Raw genomic sequence first — 21,254 nt, 5'->3', positions numbered from 1 at the left:
CTCGTAAGGTCACGAAATATAAACCTGATGTAAAATCTCTGTCATCAGTGATGCAGCAGCAAAAGTTCCACTGATAATATCAAACGGAGTCATAAAGTTTTCTGTCGGACTATCAGTGTACATGTATACATTAAAAAATAAATGTATTTTTCATCATCCTATACTGTGTTTTTGTCGCTCGAATGAATTTTATTATTTCTTCAAGGTTCTTCACACACGTACACCTTAAGAGATATCAAGTAGGCGTAACATGTTCACAAAAAATTAGGGTTGGCACGCAGAAGAATTTTGAGTCAGAGATTTTGCTGGTTTTGGCACGCACTCACAAAAAGGTTGCCCACCCCTGCCCTAGGAGATGTATGGGTAGGGCTTATAGGAATAGATCAAAACTGCCCCCTCTGCTTGGAGAGGTGCTGGCCCTTGGGAGGGGAGAGAGCTGCTCTCTTCCTCCCATGCCTGCAGTTCACTGCCAGGGACCCACATGTGGGGCTTCCAGAGGTCACTCCAAACATCCCAGTTCTCAGTTGTGCCCCCTGCCCAAAGCAGATAAGAGTTTTATAGGATGGGCCTAGCAGGATTGGGAAATGCAAATCCCACTGCCATTGGAAGGGTGGCGCAGGCTTTCAGAAGGTGAGCAAGCTGCCTACCTTCTAGCTCAGTGGCCCCCTGCTAGAGTTCCTATGTGATTGCACTCGGCATGTAGTGCCAGCAGATTTGGGGAACGCACCCCTTTGTTGGGGGTGGTGCAGGCTCTTGGCCCTCTGGAGGGGAGCTAGCTGCTTGCCTTCTAGCTCAGCACCCACCACTCCGCTTCCCAACAGATACCCTGAAATGGAGGCTTGAAAGTGCCTGCTTCCCCCTAGCTCTGCAGCTGCCTGCTACCTGAGACCCTGAAAATGGTGCCTTTTGTTGGGGATGGTACCTGCCTAACCTGTGGGAAGTTTGGCATAAGAGTCCAAGCCATTCAGTTCAATGTTTGTCTAAGAGTTTGTCCAAAGTTTATCCAGAAAAAATCACCACACCTCAGGTCCTTTTGAGGTACAGCCAACAGTCCTTTATGCTGGACTTGAGCTTGGCAGGATGGCGCTGCCAGTATTTGGAGGAAAGGGTTAGTGCACTTTCTCCAATCGGTGCTGTAAAAATAGAAGCGCTAGCATGTCAAACTCGTGGCCTGTGGGCCGCACACCTCGGGACCTCAGAAGCCTACATTCCAGACCTCCAGAGTTGTGCCACCCAGACCTGTTCACAGATTCTGTGTGCTCTGTGCCTCCTCTCTACCAGGGCCCCAGTAAAGTCCCCAAGAGCAAGTCCCTGTGCATTAGGCCTTTAGGGTATCACCTTGGATTCAAGCAGGCTCCCACCTCTTTCCAGTGGACAAAGTGTCTGCTTATTTTTGCTGCCAAATGCTATGCAGGCTCTTCCTGCCAGTCCATCTGTTCTTGGTTGGGCTCATAGCATAGGATTGAGACCCCACTTTCCTTCATGATGGACTTTTGCAGCCACAGTATTTCTCAGGCTACATAGTCACTGTTACTATGTATAGGAACAAGCCATTTCCATGTCACTGCTATTCTTACCAGTCTCAGTGTAGCTTCTTCTTTTTTTTTTCCAATTCTTGGATATAATACTCCTGTTCAAATGTCTTTTTGTTGTTAATTCACATTGATTGCTCTAAATTTTACCTTTAACTCCAGTTTGATGCTGTGTTGCTTTCCTCTATTCCACCACCATCTTGGAACTCTGACCTTAGATTTTGGATTTAGCAATCAAAAATTTCAAGGAGGCTAAGTGTATGTGGGACTTACTACAGGTGAATAATTATTTAATTCTTATTCTATTATTAAGTGGGTTGTGTAATCAATTTAGTTCTTATTTACTTGGAGATTTTTCTTTGTATTATTTTATTCCTTTTATATTTATCACTAGAGGCCCAGTGCACAAAAATTTGTGCACTCGGGGAGGGGGGCGTCCCTCAGCCCGGCCTGTGCCCTCTCGCAGTCTGGGACCCCTCAGGAGATAATGACCTGCTGACTTAGGCCTGCTCCCTGGTGGCAGAGGGCAGTCCCAATCCCTAGGTGCAGCCCCTGGTCGGGCTCAGAGCAGGGCTGATTGGGGAGTTGGGGCACCGCCACCTGTCATATACAGATCAGGGCAGATCGGGAGGTTGCAATGCCCCCCTCAGTCACGCTCAGGGTAGGGCCGATTTGGGGGTTGGGGCCCCGCCCCCTGTCACACTCAAGGCAGGGTCAATGGGGAGGTTGCAGCGCCATCCCCTGTTACTCACAGAGCAGGGTCGATCAGGGGTTTGGGGAGCTCCCCCCTGTCACGCACAGAGCAGGGCCCATCAGGTAGTTGGGGAGCCCCCCACTGTCACTCAAAGAGTAGGGCCGATAGGGGAGTTTGGGCACTGCCCCCTGTCACACACAGAATAGGGCGGATCAAGCGGTTGGGGCGCCACACCCTGTCACACTCAGGGCAGGGCCCATGGGGGGAAGTTGGGGCGCCGCCCTCTATCACCCACAGAGCAGGGCCGATCAGGGGGTTGGGGCGCCACCCCCTGTCACACTCAGGGCAGGGCCCATGGGGGGAAGTTGGGGCGCCGCCCTCTATCACCCACAGAGCAGGGCCGATCAGGGGGTTGGGGCGCCACCCCCTGTCACACTCAGGGCAGGGCCCATGGGGGGAAGTTGGGGCGCCGCCCTCTATCACCCACAGAGCAGGGCTGATCAGGGGTTGGGGTGCCTTCCCCTGCTACCAACAGAGCAGGGCGGATAGGGAGGTTGTGGCCCCGCCCCCTGTCACACACAGACCTGCAGGGCCATCAGGGGGTTTGGGCGGTGCCCCCTGTCGTACTGATCCCGGTGCTGGGAGGCATATTACCCTTTTACTATATAGGATAGAGGCCTGGTGCACGGGTGGGAGCTAGCTGGTTTGCCCTGAAGGGTGTCCTGGATCAGGGTGTGGGTCCCCACTGGGGTGCCTGGCCAGTCTGGGTGAGGGGCTGAGGGCTGTTTTCAGGCTGGCGGGGGACTGAAGCTCCCAACCGCTCCTTTTTTCCTTTTCTTTTTTTTAATTCTGGGCCAGCTTTAGCTCTGAGGCTTGGCTCCAGCTCTTAGGCCTCCAAGGCTTAAAGCAGGTATCTCGTTTGTTTGGGTTCTATAATTGAAACACTGTTTCAACTCCAGCTCTGAGATCCCGGCTGGCTGAAAGCAGGTTTCTGGGGTTTTGTTTAGCTTCTATATTTGTAACAATGTTTCAAACTGCAAGCTCAGAGGCCGGCAAGGCAGGCGGGGAACGTTGGAGTCCTCCGTCACTGAAGCAAGCAAGTCTCACGTTAGCTTCAAGCTTCCTGGCTGCCGTCCGCCATCTTGGATGACAGTTTATTTGCATAGCGCCCTGATTAGCCAATGGGAAGGGTAGCAGATGTACGGCTAATTACCATGTTTCTCTTTTATTAGATAAGATGGCTAAATTTATGGACTAGCATAAGGTGATAAAATGTTTTTAAATTCTTGTTGTGATATCATAAAACTCCATATATTTATTCCAAATTTTGAAACCACATTTAAAGTGAGTAAACTTTGTGATATGTAAATTATACTCCAATGAAGTTCTTAGAAAAGATACAAATAGATCACCAACTGAGGACTAGCTGAAGAAGAGACTTTAACAAGGAAGTGCAAAAACCACCTAGAGATTGGTAGGAAGAGTGGGGTTGCAAGAGGGGTTGGCCCTGCTTCCTAGGACAGCAGACAAAGAGTAAGGAGAAATCTCTTGTCTGCAGAAGAAGGGCAGGTTTCTCTGAGAGGACTGAGGCCCAGATCCCAGGCTGGGCTCCCCAGCCCTGATCACCAGATCCAAGATGGCCCACAAAACATCCAGCTGTGAAAGTGGCATCTGGCCACTGGAGAGAGCAGAAAGGGTCAGAGACAAAGTCACTTTTTTATTTTTAACAGTAACCCAGAGGACAATATTTTTGTTAGTAGTCACTCATCCACCTGAGGCTTGGGTGGAGGGAGGGTGCTGCAAACTGGCATTGCCCGGGGAGAGGCTCAGGTGGGGAGCATTGGGGTGAGACATGGGATAGCAGCAGCTGGGAGAAATGTGATTGGTCTTCACCACCCCATACTACAGAGGCCATTTTTCCTGAGTGGCACCAGCTTCTTCCAGCAACCAAGGCTTGGAAGAATGCAAATACCCCACCCTCAGGGATACTGCTTGCCCCACCCTTCGAAATTCCACTGACCCCACCCTGCATCTTGACCACTGCTGAGGAGACAGCGGCAGAGGCCATGCCTGTGGGTTTGAACGGAACTATGGGGAATCAGTGACTGGCCTTGGGGTGGGCCATCTCCCCCACACTCCAGGGAATCCGACTGGTATTTTGCCCTCACTGGAGAGCTGATATAATCTCCCAGCTTCCAGCAGATCCCACTGGACTGCATACAAGGGGCTCCAAGAAGGACAGGGAAATATTCTGAGACAGTCTCATGATTGGGTCTGGGAGGGGGGAACATATCCACCATCTTCCCTGAAATCTGAATGGCACCTCCCCTTACAGAAGACCCAGAGATCTCATACTCGTGACTTCGCCAAAAACCCTTTCAGAAACACCTTTTTCAATGACTAAGACTGACAGCTGGGCAGCAGGCAGAGGCAGAGCCTGAGGAGCCTGGGGACATTTGCTGACAAATCCCTGGGCTCTGTTCTGTTCACAAGCCAGCCCAAAAGGGCAACTTGATCCTGAACAACAGCTCACATGACATGGTCAGTGTTGAGCCTTGCATTTAGCCATCCTGAGAGGAGATCCCAGCCACAAATGGGACAACAACAATCAAAACCTAATTATAAAACAGGAGCCCAAATAACCCACACAAGGGACATTCATAGAGCAACCAACTCAGGAGATCAAGAGACTGCACCACTGGGTTCCACAGAACACTTACTACATAAGGCCACCCTCTGAGACTGGCACGCCTGGTGTTAGATCTAATACATAGAAATAAATACAAGGGGAAGGCAAAAATGGGATGAAAAAGAAACTGCCTCTAAATGAAATAAAAGGAGAAACTCCAAAAAAGAGGTAAAAAAAAAAAAAGAAGGCAGGCAATTTATCAGATACAGAGCTCAAAATAATGGTTAAAATGAAGCCTAAGTAACTTAGTGAGAATTATAAGGAAGTTAGTGGAAATGGCAACAGCATGTAAAGGAAATAGAAACAATGAACAAGAACCAATTGGAAAAGAAGTATACTGTATTGAATATCAAAAATACATTGGAAGGAATCAAAAATAGACAGAATGAGGTAGAGGATTGAGTCAGTGATTTTGAATACAGGTAGAAAAAACAACCACTTAGAGCAGAAAAAAGAAAAATGAATAAAAATCGGGCATATCATTTAAGGAAACTTTGGATAATATGAAATTTAACAACATCTGAATCAAAAGGGTTAAGAAAGAGAAGAAAGCGAGCAAGGAATAGAGAACCTACTTAAAGAAATAATGACAGCAAAAAAAATTCCTAACCTGATGAAAAAAATTTTCACACAATTTTAGGAAGCCCAGAGAGTCTAAATCAGGATAAACACAAAGAAACCTACTCTAAGACATATCATTACAATGACAAATGTTAAAGACAAAGAAAAAAATTACAAAGGCAGCAAGAGAGGGATAGAAATGTACTTATAAAAGAGTTCCTTTTAGACTACCAGCTGATTTCTCAAAAGAAACACTTCAGGCCAGAAGTTATGAGCATGAAGCATTAAAAGTAATAAAATTCAGGGAGCTGAACTCAAAACTACTCTATCCAGCATGGCTATTATTTAAAATTGATGATAAAATAAAGACCATCCTGCTCATAAAAGGCTGAAGGAGTACATTGCTACCTAACCAGCCTTGAAAGAAATGTCAAAGGGAATGTTTTAAGAAGAAGGTATATCCATATCTATCTATCTATATCATCTATATCTATATCTATATATCTATATCTATCTATATCTTATCTATATCTATATCTATAATCTATATCATCTCTCTATCTCATCTATAGTTATAGCTATATAGTAACATAGGTATAAAGAAAAACAAAAGCAATGCATAAGTACATATCAATAATAACTGTAAATATAAATGGATTAAATGTTCTAAGAAAAAGACTTGGGGTAGTTGAATGGATAAGAAAACATGACCCATATATTTGTTTCCTACAAGACACTCATCTCAGAACAAAAATTTACAAAGCTAGGGTAGCAATACTCATTTCTGACAAAATAGACTTCAAAACAAAGACCATTAAGGAAACAAAGAAGGTCATTACACCATATTAAAAGTATCTATTCAGAAAGAAGATACAACCCTTGAAAATATATGCACCCAAAATGGGAGCACTTAAATATATTAAAAATGTTCTTGGAAGACTTTAAGGAAATATTTATAGCAGTACAATCATTGTAGGGGATTTTAACATCACTGGACAGATCTTATAGAGAAAAAATTCCCATGGAAATAATGATTTTAAATGACACACTAGAGCAGATGGATGTAACTGATATTTACAGAACATTTCATGCAGAAGTAGCAGAATATACATTTTTCTCAAAGTACACATGGATGATTCTCAAAGACAGACCATATATTATGATACAAAATAAGTCTTAACAAATTTAAGAAGACTAAATCATATCAAGCATCTTCATGAATTACAATGGCATGAAACTAGAAATCAACTATATTAAAAACTCAAAAACATTCAAATACGTGGAGGCTAAATAGCATGTTATGAAACAATGAATGGGTTACCAATGAGATCAAGGAAGAAATAAAAAAAAACTTCCTGGAAACAAACAAAAATGAACACATAACAACCCAAAATCGATGGGACATTGTGAAAGTTCTTAGAGGGAAATTTGTGACTTTGCAATCCTTTACAACAAACAAGAAAAAAGCCCAAATAAATAATCTAACCATACTACCCAAAAACTTACTAGAAAGAGAACAAAAAGAAAAGACAAGAATGAATATAAAGAAAGAGATAATAAAAATCAGAGTGGAAATGAACAACATAGAGACAAAAAATAATAAAGAAGATAAATAAAACAACATTCTGGATCTTTGAAAAGATAAAATGGATTAATGATCTTCTATTCAGACTCATCAAGAAACAAAGAGAGATGAAACAAATAAATAAAATCAGAAATAAAAGATGTGAAGTAACAACTAACATCACAGAAATACAAATGGTTGTAATAAAATACTTCGAAAAATTATATGCCAACAAGTTGGACAAATTAGGCAAAATGGACAAATTGCTAGAAACATACAATCTTTCAAAACTCATTCAGAAAGAACCAGAAAACCTGAATAGGCTAATAACAACTAATGAAATTGAATCAGTACTATAAATAAATAAATAAATAAATACATACATACATACATACATACATACATACTCCCAGCAAACAAAACTACTGACTGGTTGGCTTCACAGGTACATTTTACCAAACTTTCAAAAAAGAACTAATACCTATCCTCCTCAAACTTTGAAAAAAAATTCAAGAGGGGGAAAGTCTCCCAAGCACTTTTTATGACGCCATCATTATTCTAATCCCAAACCAAATAAAAATGCTACAAAGAAAGAAAAGTACAGGCCAATATCCCTGATGAACATAGATGTTAAAATCCTCAATAATATATTAGTAAATTGGACCTAGCAATACATTAAAAAGGTCATCAACATGACCAAGTTGGATTTATTACGGGGGGGGGGGATGCAAGTTTGTTTTAATATTGACAAATTAATAAATGTGATAAACCACAGAAAAAAATGAATAAGAAATATCACATGATCATATCAATAGGCTCAGAAGAAAAGCATTAGGAAAAACTAGCACCCATTTATGATAAAAACTCTCAGCGAAGTGGGTAGAGAAGGATCATACTTCAACATATTAAGGCCATATGTGAACAAAATATACCAACATCATACCCAATGGGCAAAAATTAAAATTGTTCCCCATAAGATCAGGAACAAGTTAACAATGTCCACTTTCACCACTCTTATTCAACTGGAAGTCCTAGCCACAGTGATCATAGAAGATGAAAAGATAAAAGACATCCAAATTGGAAAGGAGGAAATAAATTGTCATTATTTGCAGATGCCATGATACTGTACATAGAAAATCCCAAAGACCCCACCACAAAGCTGCTAGGTTTAATAAATAAATTTGGAAAAATATCAGGATACAAAATTAACATCAATTTTAAAAACTAATAAAAAAACTAAAAAGGACAAAAAACTTTTAAAAATCTATTTACTATTGCAACAACAACAAAAAGATATCTGGGAATAAATTTAACCAAGGAGCTTAAAAAAAATGTCTATACTTGGAAAACTATAGGACATTAAAAAAGGAAGTAGAGGAAGATACAAACAAGTGGAAACATATACAGGTGTTCTTGGATTGGAACAATTAACATCATTAAAATGTCCATACTATCCTAATCGAGCTACAGATTTAATGCAATCCCAATTAAAACACCAAGAGTATATTTTCTCAAATCTAGAGCAAATATTCCAAAAATTTACAGTATATGGAATCAAAAAATACCCCGAAGAGCCACAGCAGTCTTGAGAAAGAGGAGCAAAGTTGGATGACTCACAATATTAGATATAGAACTATACTATAAAGCCACTATAATCAATACAGCCTGGAACTGGCACAAGAACAGGCATACAGATCAATGGAATAGGACAGAGAGCTCAGAACTCTACCAACACCCTTGTGGTCAATTAATATTTGACAAAGGAGGTAAGAGCATACAGTGGAGTAAAGGAAGTTTCCTCAATAAATGGTGCTGGGAAAATTGGAGAGATACATGCAAAGAAGTGGAACTAGACCACCAAGTTACACTATATACAAGAATAAACTCAAACTGAATAAAAGACTTTAATGTAAGCCATAAAACCATAAAAATCCTAGAAGAAAACATAGGCATTAAATCTCAGACCTCTCACAAATATTTTTTACTGATACATCTCCTAGCGCAGTGGTTGACAAACTGCAGCCCCTTGAGTGTGGCTCTTCCACAAAATACCACGTGTGGGCGCGCACATACAGTGCGATTGAAACTTCGTGGCCACACTCAAGGGGCCAAAGAGCCGCATGTGGCTCGTGAGCCGCAGTTTGCCGACCTTTGTCCTAGCACAAGAGAAACAAAGGAGAAAATAAACAAATGGGTCTACATCAAAATAAAGAGTCTCTGCACAGCAAAATAAACCATCAACAAAAGGTAAAGGGAACCTACTGAGAACATAGTCATCAATGATCCATTTGATAAGCGATTAATTTCCAAAATATACAAAGAACTCATGCAACTCAACACCAGGAAGATAAAATATCCAGTTTAAAAGTGGGAAAAGGACCTGAATAGTCACTTATCCAAAGGGGACACATAGATGTCCAACAGATATATGAAAAAAATGTTCAATGTCACTAATCATCAGAGAGATGCAAATTGAAATGACAATGAGATACAACTTCACATCTGCCAGAGTGGTAACCAATAAACAATGAATGCTAGTGAGGATGTGGAGAAAAGGGAATCCTAGTACACTGGTGGGAATGCAGACTGGTGCAGCCACTGTGGAAAACAGTTTGGATGTTCATCAAGCAATTAAAATGGAACTGCCTTTTGACCCCCCTAATCCTACTGTTGGAAACATATCTTTAAAACCTTGAAGCACCAGTCATAAAGAATATATATACCCCTATATTCATAGTAGCACTACTCATAGTAGCTAAGATCTGGAAACAGCCCACGGGCTCATCAGCAGATAAGTGGTAAAAAGCAGTGGCACAACCCCCCAGCCTGCTAGCCCTTATCGGGACTGGGCAAGATGGCCCCAATCGCCAGCCAGGCCGAGGGACCCCACCCATGTACGAATTTGTGCACCGGGCCTCTAGTGCATCTATAAAAGAGAAGAATATCTTACCCTTTGGGACAGTATGGATGGACCTGGAGACTATTAAATTAAATAAGCCACTTAGAGAAATACAAATATCACATGATCTCATTTACACAATGGAACCTCAGTTCTGGAACTTAATTCATCTGAGAAGACTAATTGAAAACTGAATCATTTTTCCCATTAGAAACAATGTAAATTGAATTAAACTATTCCAGATCCCCAAATGATTCCCCTTTTTAATCTTTCTTGTACTAGTAAACAGTACATATCTAATCTACTGTTTAATGCACAAATAAACACTTTAAAAACAAAAATAACGAAATGGAAGTGAAAAATTAACAAATGGAAAATGAAATATACAGTAAAATATGTAAATTTAATAATAAACAGCAACAAAAGTAAAAAAGAAAATGAAAATATTCACAGCACAATTTCCTGAGATGTTAAAACATGAGATTTAGCAGTAAAGTAAGTGATACTCAAGCATTTTCTCCTTTGTCTGTTGTCTGAGTGACATGTGACTGATCATACAGGTATCAGTGTGAAAGGGTTGTTGGGATGAGAAGCAAATTGTTTAAGATGGGAAACTTTGGAGAATGGAGGTTTGACTATATGAGGAATCTAACGAACAAGATAAACTGACGAAAAAATTAGGTTCAGAGGAATGGATATGAGGAATCGAATAACAGATCTCAATGAGGAAGTGGGTGGAGGGGACAGAAAGAGATTAACCAAAGATCATATATGCATAATCCATGGACATGACAATAGTGTAGAGAAGACCTGAGGTGAGGTGGGGATTGGTAGAGGAGGGCAAAAGGGAGAAAATGGGACATCTGTAATACTGACAATATTAAAAAAGGATTCAAAGTGGATAACAATTTTCAGGAGAAAGTCATAGTTATGCAATGCAGGAAAAGAAGATGCAATATATGTGCAATAGTATTCATTAAAAATTAAAGCAATGGAATAGTAGTAATTAAGTTATAACTCAAGGACTCTTTAGAATTAAGCACAGATATGCATATATATTGAAATTGCGTACTGAAAAGGCACAGTGTATTCCAAGGAGAATTCACTTCAAACAACTAATACCGAGACATGTTTTGCAAGTGTCAATATAACTGCTTAAAATAAGATTAAAATATAGACAGTCTACTAGATCACTTAAACAAATGCAAAAGGGAGAAAATACAAAATTAAAAAAAGACAATTGGAAACTATCAGAAGATTTTTTCAAATTGTAAGATAAATAATATTTGTGTATCTTTTTAGAAATACAACCTAAAACCTACATGAGATGAATTTTTTAAAGAAATACATTACTTACCAAATTGACATCAGTAGAGACAGAAAACCTAAACTGACTAATCACCATAGAAAAAAAATAGAGAAAATATAATAATGTTTACCCCACTCCCTACACCTGATACAAACAATAAATTACCAGGCCTAATTTTTCCACTATGTATTCTACCAAACATTTATCTATCAGACACTATTCATACTACTTAAACTATTCCACAGCATTAAAAAAGAAACTTCTGATTTAAATTTTCCCTATTAAGCATAGCCATGTTGTTTAGATAGGACTATATTTCACTCTTTTTAAATTTATTGAGGTATAATTTTCATACCATAAAATCCACATTCATTTTAAACTAGAGGCCCAGTGCATGAATTCATACACCAGTGAGGTCCTCAGGCCTAGCCTGTGGTATCAGGCCAAACCAGTTCCCTGACATCCCCTGAGGGGTCCCAGATTCCAAGAGGGTGCAGGCCAGGCAGAGGGGTCATAACCAGTGCACAGTTGGGGCCAGGAAGGGACACAGGGGGTTGGCTAGCCAGGGAGGGATCTCAGGTGGACTCCAGGGTGTATCTGGCCCATCTCACTCAGTCCTGATTAGCTGGACCCCAGAAACAAGCTAACCTACCAGTGGGAGCATCTGTCCCCTGGTGGTCTGTGCACATCATAGTGAGCGGTTGATCCGCTTTAGCATTCATTAGCATATTATGCTTTGATTGGTTGAATGGACAACCAGACAACTGGACACTTAGCACATTAGGCCTTTATTATATAGTATGTACAGATTACCAGTTTGTAGTAAATTGCCACGTTGTGCTATTACCACCACAATCTACTTGTAGGACATTTTCATCAATCCAATAAGATCTTCCTGCCCATTTGTTGCTAAATTTAATTTTCACCTTAGCTTTAAGCTAATTTATTTTCTGGCTGTAGAAATTTGACTTTATTAAATACTTTATATAAATTAATTCATAAACTATATTGTCTTTTGTGTCAACTTCTTATTATTTAGTATATTGTTTTTCAGGTTCATCCACATTATAGAATATGCCAGTTTTTCTTTCCAATTTTCAATTTAATTTTGAAAGAAAGTATAATAGTAACTGTAAAATATGATAAAAATAAACCAAAAAATAAAACAGCAGATTGACCTCATCTTTAAATATAAAAATAAAAATTTTTAAATTTTTATCAGGGAGTGTTAAAAAATAAAAATAGTTGCAAATAGTACCCCACCATCTTATTAATAGCATGAATGATTAAAATACATGTGATTATGTTCCTGAATACACAAAAGCATTTGAAAAAAAATTAACAGCATTTATTTAAAGCACTCAACAAAATAGAAATCGATGAATATTTTTAATATGATAAAATATATATGCTTCCACCTAAAAGCCAGTCACTTCTTGTGGCTATACCAGAGACTTTCCAACTAAATCCAGGAATAAGACAAGGATACCTACTATATTTATTTTATCATATTTGGGAGGATATTAGCCAAACCACCAAAAACCATACAGATTGGCATTGGAGTGTCTTTTCAGATGACATGATTACATATCTGTAAAACTGAAAATAATCAATAGAAAAACCATTGAAAACTAAGAACATTTAATACATTTAATACATTTCAGGTGCATTAGTTTCTATTTCTATTGTAACAAATCATCAAAACGTAATATCTTAGTAAAACAAAAATATATTATCTTATGATTCTGGGTCTCACTAGATTAAAATCAGGGTGTTGGCCTAGCTAGTACATACCTTCTAGAGACTCTAGGAAAATCTGTTCCTTTGCCCTTTCCCACTTCTATAACTCACCCTCATTCCTTTTCTTGTGGCCCCTTCCATCTTCAAAGCTGGAAACAATAACTGAAGTCTTTCCTACATACTACCACTCTAATAATGATGCTCCTGCTTCCCACTCCCATTCCGCCCAGACTCATGTAATTACACTGGCTCCACTTGTGTAACTAGGATAATCTCCTGAAGTTTAGGTCAGCTTATGGTGAACTAAAGTCTATCTGCAACCTCCATTCTTCTTTCTAATTATCCTAACATATTCATAAATTCCAAGGATTCTAATGCAGGCACCCTTTGGGGGGAAGTGGGGGAAATTAGTTGCTCATGCAGATTATAAAATTAACATATAAGATCAAACATATTCATATATAAAAGCAAAGAGGGAGAAAAAATAAAAAAAGCAGTTTGAGGAGTAGAAAGAGGAAAGGGAGAAGGAGAAAATAATGAAATAAAAGTCTCAATTTATCCTAACAAAAAGAAAAAATGCATATTATATATATATATTTAATAAGAAGTGTATAAAACATGTATGAGGAAACTAGAAATAATCATAAAAACACAAAGCAGACTTAACACATGGAAATTTTAAATGCATTCAAAGAATATTTAACATAAAAGTAGCAGCTCATCTTAAGTTAATTTATATATTTAATATAACTCCAATAAAACCACCCACCCCCCAAAAAAAGGACAGCCTGAGACATAGACGACACATATTCCTATATGCTATCAGTACAATACGGAGAGAGTCAATTAAAATCTTCACTGGAACCCAAGATGGTTGTGAAGGTAGAAGCTAAACTCACCTTATCCCACACCAAACTGGAATTACAACTAAAATATAGAACAGTCAACCTGAATAAACAACAGAAGACTACCTGAGCAGAAGTCTAACAACCAAGGATTTACAGAAGCTACATGGAGATGGTAGGGAGGGCCGGAAGGTGAAAAGGGCTGGCCACACACCCACTTTTGGCAGCTGAGAAACTAGAAGGCCATCTCAGCTGCAAGGACCCCCTGGGGAACATAGAGTCTCAATCCCAAGGCAGACTCCCTAGCCCAGAGCGCCAGAGCTGTGAAGAGATGCCCACGTAACATCAGGTTGTGAAAATCAGTGAGGATTATATCCACCAGAGAGAGATGGGAGTCTTCTCCAAACCCAGACACCCCCCTTAAAGGGCCGATGCACAAAATCTCACTTGCAGCTAATCACAGTGGGCTCCAGCAGAGGAAAGATGGCTCAGAGCAAACTAAAGTTTTTTGGGGAAGAGTCTGGGTTGTGTGTCCCTGTAGAGAGAGCTGATAGGACAGTCACCAGAGTCCTTGTCCTGAGTGCCTATGCTACACTGTTTACAGACACCATCTTTCCTGGGTCAAGCACATCCCTCCCTATGGCATCAGGCTGGGGGAATGCAATAGCCTCACCCTCCTTACTCCCTGTCACCCCACTCTGCCAAACTCATGCCCTACGAATAAGTCAGTTGTTGGGTACCTGGTGTAGAGGTACGGGCAGAGTCAGGGAGTGTCAGAGACTAGTTGTGTGGCTCAGAAACTGGGACTTATCCCCCAGTTCCTGTGAGACATATCAGCACAACCCCCACATGAAAAAGTCTAACAGCCACACCTTCCCAACTCGCAGTGGCCCCACCTTGCCGAATTAGAGGTCTCAAGGAAATATGGCCAGAAACAAAGACAGACTGAGCGGCATGACTTTGAGGTGGGGGCCATTTTTCCCTCACATCACTGACTTGGGCAAAGCCCTCCATTCACATGGGCAAATATTAAGGCCTGGTGAACTCTGCTGGCCTTACCTGACAACTCCCTGACACTCCACACCACCACAAAGGTCAGCAGGCACCAGGCAGGTGACAGCTAGACTTATTGTCCCCTGGGATCTTGCTAAGTGACCTCAAACTCAGTGCTGGCACCAAGTTTGAATCTATATCACTCTAATGAACACCTGTTGTCGCTACCTGGTGACTCACAGATAACCTACCGCATGCACCTAGAGTGTCACCAGGGGCTCTTTCAGTGACTGAGCCTAACGGACAACTGGCAGGCAGAAGGCAGGAGGGGGTGGCTCTCAGGGTACCTTGGGCCTTTTTCTGATCTTCCCCTTGGGCTCAGTGCTGGTGGAAACCATTCTTGGTATACACCTTGGCACTACCCATGCACAGCCAGGCATAGCAGAGGCAGCCACAAACTGTAGATTGCTTTGTAGCATCACACAGGTAGCCTAGGTCCAGCCATAAGCAGAATCTGACATTCACTTGTACTGGAGACCCTCTCAAGAGGCCCCAAATCAATACATCTGGTGGTGAGCTTCAGGCTACATCAAAGCACGGCCCAAAAGTTCTATTAGCTGCACATCCAAAGAGTAATCTCGGAAGGCATCAGCTATAGCTGAGGCAAATTCAGCTTTGTGTGGTCAGCATCCTCACAGAAGCTTATACAATGGTCACAGTCAATTTTGACAGTAAGCCGTCTGTGAATTGACACCACACATGGTGTGGATGGGCCAGCAGCAACGAAGACTCAACTATGCTGGGGCTGACCGGCAGACCCTAAGCAATGGATGAATAGAGTACTCCGACACACATTTCTGTGAAAAAGAGGCTAAGGGGCTGGTTCGCATTAGGCACCAAAAAATAGCCCCAATTGCCTGCCTCCTTAGGCTTTTATTGTAAAAACAGCTTGAACTAAAATTAATCTCTAGACATGATCAGCAGGGTAAGTATCCTGGAGAAAGCACATGTTTATACAAGGTTGGGTTTAAAGACTAAACATAGAGATTCCAGTATACACCTGGGGGGCTCGGATTTGTTTGGAAAAGTCAAGGTTGGGGCTGCCACCTTCAGCAAGGTCCTCCCAGAGGCCCCCAACCTTTCTGAGAATCCTCCTTACAAACTTCCCAACCAAGTCTTGTGCTTCCCCACACAACTATAATAGAGAATTCACATAACCTATTCAAGGGACATTCCTGGAACACCTTGCTTGGGTGGTAGGAGTCACTTTGCTATTAGAGCTCAACTGTACACCTAATACGTAAAGGTACCTTACCAAGACTGGGGGAATTAGTAAATCGACAGAAACAGATACAGAGAGGCAGCCAAAATGGGGTGACAAAGAAACATGTCCCACATGAACAAACACTAGAAATCCCCAGAAAAAGAACTAAATGAAATAGAAGCCAGAAATTTACCAGATACACAGTTCAAAACAATGGTTATAAAGATGCTCAAGAAATGGGAAAAAGAGATAAACTCAGGAGAATTTCAACAAAGAAATAGTAAGTATAAAAATGACATGAAAATCATAGAAATAAAATAGTTGTAAGTAAAGAATACAATATCTGAAATAAATAATACACTAGAAAAAATAAACAATAGGATAGATGAAGCAGAGAATGAAATCAGTAATTCAGAAGATGATTAGAGAAGCAAAAATAATTTTTAAATATGATGATATCTAACGGACTTCTGAGACTCCATGAAGTGTAACAACATCTGCATCATAAAGGTAGCAGAAAGAGAAGAGAGAGAGAAAGGGATTGATTGAACCTATTTGCAGATGTAATGACTAAAATATTACCTAACCTGATGTAAAAGGAAGATACACATGTCCAGGAAATGCAGACAGTCCCAAACAAGATGAACAAAAAGGCCCATACTGAGATATCATAATAAAATGGTAAAGATTAAAGACAAATATAGAATTTCTAAAGCAGAAAGAAAAAGAAAATTAGTTACCTACAACAAAGCTTCCATAAGACTGTGAGATGAGTTGTCAACAAAAACATTTTAAGCCAGAAGGGATTTAAAAAATATTCAACATGATGAAAATCAAGGACCTACAAACAAGAGTACTGTACCCAGCAAGGCTATCTTTTAAAAACTAGAGGCACGGTGCATAGATTCATGCACCGGTGGGGTCCCTCAGCCTGGCCTGTACCCTCTAGCAATCCGGGACCCTTTGGGGGATGTCAGACTGCCGGTTTCAGCCAGATCCCCACAGGCCAGGCTGAGGGACCCCACTGATGCACGAATTCATGCACTGGGTCTCTACTATGCATATAAAATCTTTGGTTAATCTCTTCCTGTCCCCCTCCCCGCCCCGCTCCCCTCTTCCCTCTGAGGTTCATCAGTCTGTTCCATGTTTCCATGCCTGTGCTTGAGCATCTGCCCCCTGGTGCAATGCACATGTCATAGCTGCCTCTGCCCCCTGATGGTCAATGCACATCATAGCTACCGGTCGAACGGTTGAACAGTCGAATGGTTGCTTAGGCTTTTATACGTATATATAGATAAGGAAGAAATAATGAGCTTCCAAGACAAGAAAAATCTAAAAGAGTTTATTACCACCAAATCAATATTACAAAAAATGTTAGACTTCTTTAATATGAAGAAAGAAAAAAAGAGGAATGTAGTTATAAAAAATAAAAAGCTAATAAATGCATACCTATCAATAATCATTTTAAATGTAAATGACTTAATGCTCCAATTAAAAGATGTAAAGTAGCTGATTAGATAACAAAAGAAGACACTTATATATGCTGTCTACAAGAGATCAACCTCAGAACAAAAGAAACACACAGACTGAAAGTAAAGGAAAGAAAAAAGGATATTTCATGCATATGAAAAATTAAGAAAAGCTGGGGTAGCAATACTTCTATCAGACAAAATTACTTTAAAACAAAGGCTATGATAAGAGACAAAAAACCACACACACATTACATAATGATAAAAGGATCAATCCAACAAGAGGATATAATCCTTGTAAACATTTATGCACCCAACATAGGACAAGTTTCAATAAGTTAAAGAAGATTGAAATCATATCAAGCATCTTCTCTGACCATAATTGAATGAAACTAGAAATCAATTACAAAATCCAAAAAACACATGGAGACTAAAATTCATGTTACTAAACAATGAATTGGTTAATGATGGAATAAATAAAAATATACCTTGAAACAATAAAAAAAAATAGGACACAAGAACCCCAGCTCTATGGAATGCAATGAAAGCAATCCTAGGAGCAAAATTCATAGTATTACAGTCTTACTGCTAGAAAGATGAAAAATCTCAAATAAACCAACTAAACTTACACATAGAGAAACCAAAAACAAAACAAATAAAGTCCAAAGTGATTGGAAAGAAATAATAAAGATAAGAGCATGAATAAAAAATAGAATCCAAAATAAATAATATAAAAGGTCAGTGAAAACAAGAGCTGAGCTGATTCTTTGAAAAAAATAAACAAATTTTATAAACTTTTAACCAGACTCATCAAGAAAAATATATAGAAGAGCCAAATAAGTAAAAACAGAAGTAAGATTAGAAGTAACAATAGACACCACAGAAATGTCAAAAAAAGTATAAGAAAATATTATGATCAACCATATGCCAACAACATGGACAATCTAGAAGAAATGGATACATTTCTAAAAACATACAATCTTCCAAAACTGAATCAAGAAGAAACAGAAAATTTGAACAGTCCAAATACAGCTTATGAAATATAAATAGTAATTAAAAACCTCCCAACAAATAATAGTCCTGAACTGGATGGCTTCACAGCTTAATTTTATCAAACATTTGAAGAAGAACCAATACCTATCATTCTGAAAATATTACAACAAATTCAAGATGAAGGATGACTCCCAAGTTCATTTTATGAGGCCAACATTATCATAATTCCAAAGCCAAGTAAAGACAATGCAAAAAAAAATAATTATAGCCTGATATCTCTGATGAACATAGATATAAAAAACCTCAACAAAATATTAACAAACTGGATCTAGCAATATATTACTAAGGTCATAAACTATGATCAATTGAGATTTATTCCTGGGATTTATGATTGGTACAATAGTCACAAATAAATTAATGTGGTACATATCATATAAACAGAATGAAAGATAAAAAAGCATATTATAATGTCAATATCATGTCAAATGAATTTATGCAAAAAAGCATTTGAAAAAATCCAGCATGAATTTATGATAAAACCCTCATCAAAGTGAGAATAGAGGGAGCATATCTATCTATATAAAATTCTAATATACCAATTGACCAAACAGCAGAACGACTGGTTGTTATGACACACACTGAACACCAGGGACCTGCCCTTCCATGCCAGATGCTTGCACTTCAATTGCTGGGCAGGCCTAGGGACCACACCTGTGCATGGATTTCCTGCACTGGGCCTCTAGTCTATATATATAAAAGGCTAATATGCAAAGTGTCCCCTCAGGAGTTCAATCAGGAGACCAGGAGTTTGATCGCTCGCTATGATGTAAGCTGATAAACAGGGGGCGTCACAGAACAAAGGAAGGCCCCAACCAGCAGTCGGAAGGCCACAATCGGCCCTGATCACCGGCCAGGCCTAGGGACCCACCCCATGCATGAATTTCATGCACCGGGCCTCTAGTATTTAGATAAGATATTTGACTTTGATTATTGCCCAATATTTAGTAGAAAGTAAGTAGACTACAAACCTTCTCTATAGTAGAGAATTATATTTAAAGAACCCTAATACTGAATAGAACAGGTTGTAATTCAAAGTTTAAAGTAATTGCTAGGCCACCAAACTTACCCTATCAACAAGTTGCCCGCTAAAACTGTGCCACCACTCCCCAATAACCATGTTAGGTGAGGCCAAGGAATTCATTGAACAAGCCTCTTGGAGTAAGCTGTAAAGACTGTGATATTGGCCTAGGGACTCCTTCCTTTGCCAGAGTAGGCTTTATTAAACATCAGAAGGGACGTGGGAATCCTTTTCAGTAAAAATCGCAAACCCTAAATAGTAAATCTCCAACTCGATGTGCATAATTCTTTCTTTAATAGCAACATAGGATGGATATACTATACTATTCCTTATAGGAGAAACAATTATTTACCCATTAAGGGATGCATATTGTGAAAATCAGAAAGCCCAACTATGTCAGGAAACCAGTCAGTGAAGAAATCATCAACCACATATTAGAATTCATATGGTTCCATCTGAATAAACAGGAATAACTAAAGTGCAGGATGAGTAGTTATGTAGAAAACTTAGGTTTTTAGAACTAAAAACATGAAGGCTAAAACATGAATTTGGGGAGCCAAGAGTAGAGCCAAATTCCCACATACTGGTAGGTTGTTTTTTTTCACTTTGGCCAGGATTTAGGTTCAAGACAAATTATATTTAAAAAGTAATGTTCACTCAAACATTTTAATGTTTATATTTTAAATATTTTGCTGTCTCTAGGATTACCTAAAGGATTCCAGATAACTTATTTTGATGTTTTTGAAATGCAAAGTAAATTAGACATTACTATTGCTTATGAAATTTTGGAATCCTACATTTATATTTTTAAAGTTCCATAGATCTGAAGTCCTCAATTCAAAACTACCTCCTATCTAAATCTAGGTTGCGTCTCCTGGTGTGAGTCAATTGCCCTGTAATACCCTTGATTGCATATACTTTGTTTACCTAAATATTTTGCTGTCTCATAACATTTTTTATAAACAGCATAACAAGGTCTGATATGCACAAGTGAACCTTGAGTTTTATGCATCATGAATCAGAATCATCTGCACACCTGTCCCCTTGGTATTACCTGACTTCGGTATGCAGTCAACTTTGAAAATTCAAATAATGGTAGTGTAAAGGCTTGATTGTACATCTAAGCTTTTATTTGTCATATGTTCTTTCAACCACGAACATAGGAAATGTTTTATTTGGAGTCATATATTCGATAGGTTGGAACCAATCCAATATTGAGATCCTTAAAAAGCTCTATATTTGATCAACTGTATAAAAATACTTGCTCTGTATTTTTCCTTCTCATAGCCATAAAGGAGGTTTGTGTATGTGTGTGTGTGTGGTAACGATGCTGTCATTGTCATTACCCCTGTAGAACAATTGATCATTAAAAAGTTATATCATTGAATTGTCACTAGGAAAAAATTTAACATCTTCATCCCCTCAAAATATATATAAGAATTTTCATTAATGGAAGAACAGGAACTAAGTAACCTGTATGCTAAATCTTAACTTCAAAGAAGTTCAGTAGTCAATATAATCCTTGCAAGACATTACTATTTCATTATTCATAGCACTAGATATTTAAAATTAGGGATTCATAATGGTCTGGGAGATTTAACAAGGTTCTTCTTCAACAACTGAG

This window comes from Myotis davidii, unplaced genomic scaffold (genome assembly GCF_000327345.1).
Source record: "Myotis davidii unplaced genomic scaffold, ASM32734v1 scaffold636, whole genome shotgun sequence".
In the NCBI taxonomy this organism is placed as follows: domain Eukaryota; kingdom Metazoa; phylum Chordata; class Mammalia; order Chiroptera; family Vespertilionidae; genus Myotis; species Myotis davidii.
The sequence above is the reverse complement of the archived record's forward strand: the minus strand, read 5'-3'. Positions refer to the sequence as shown.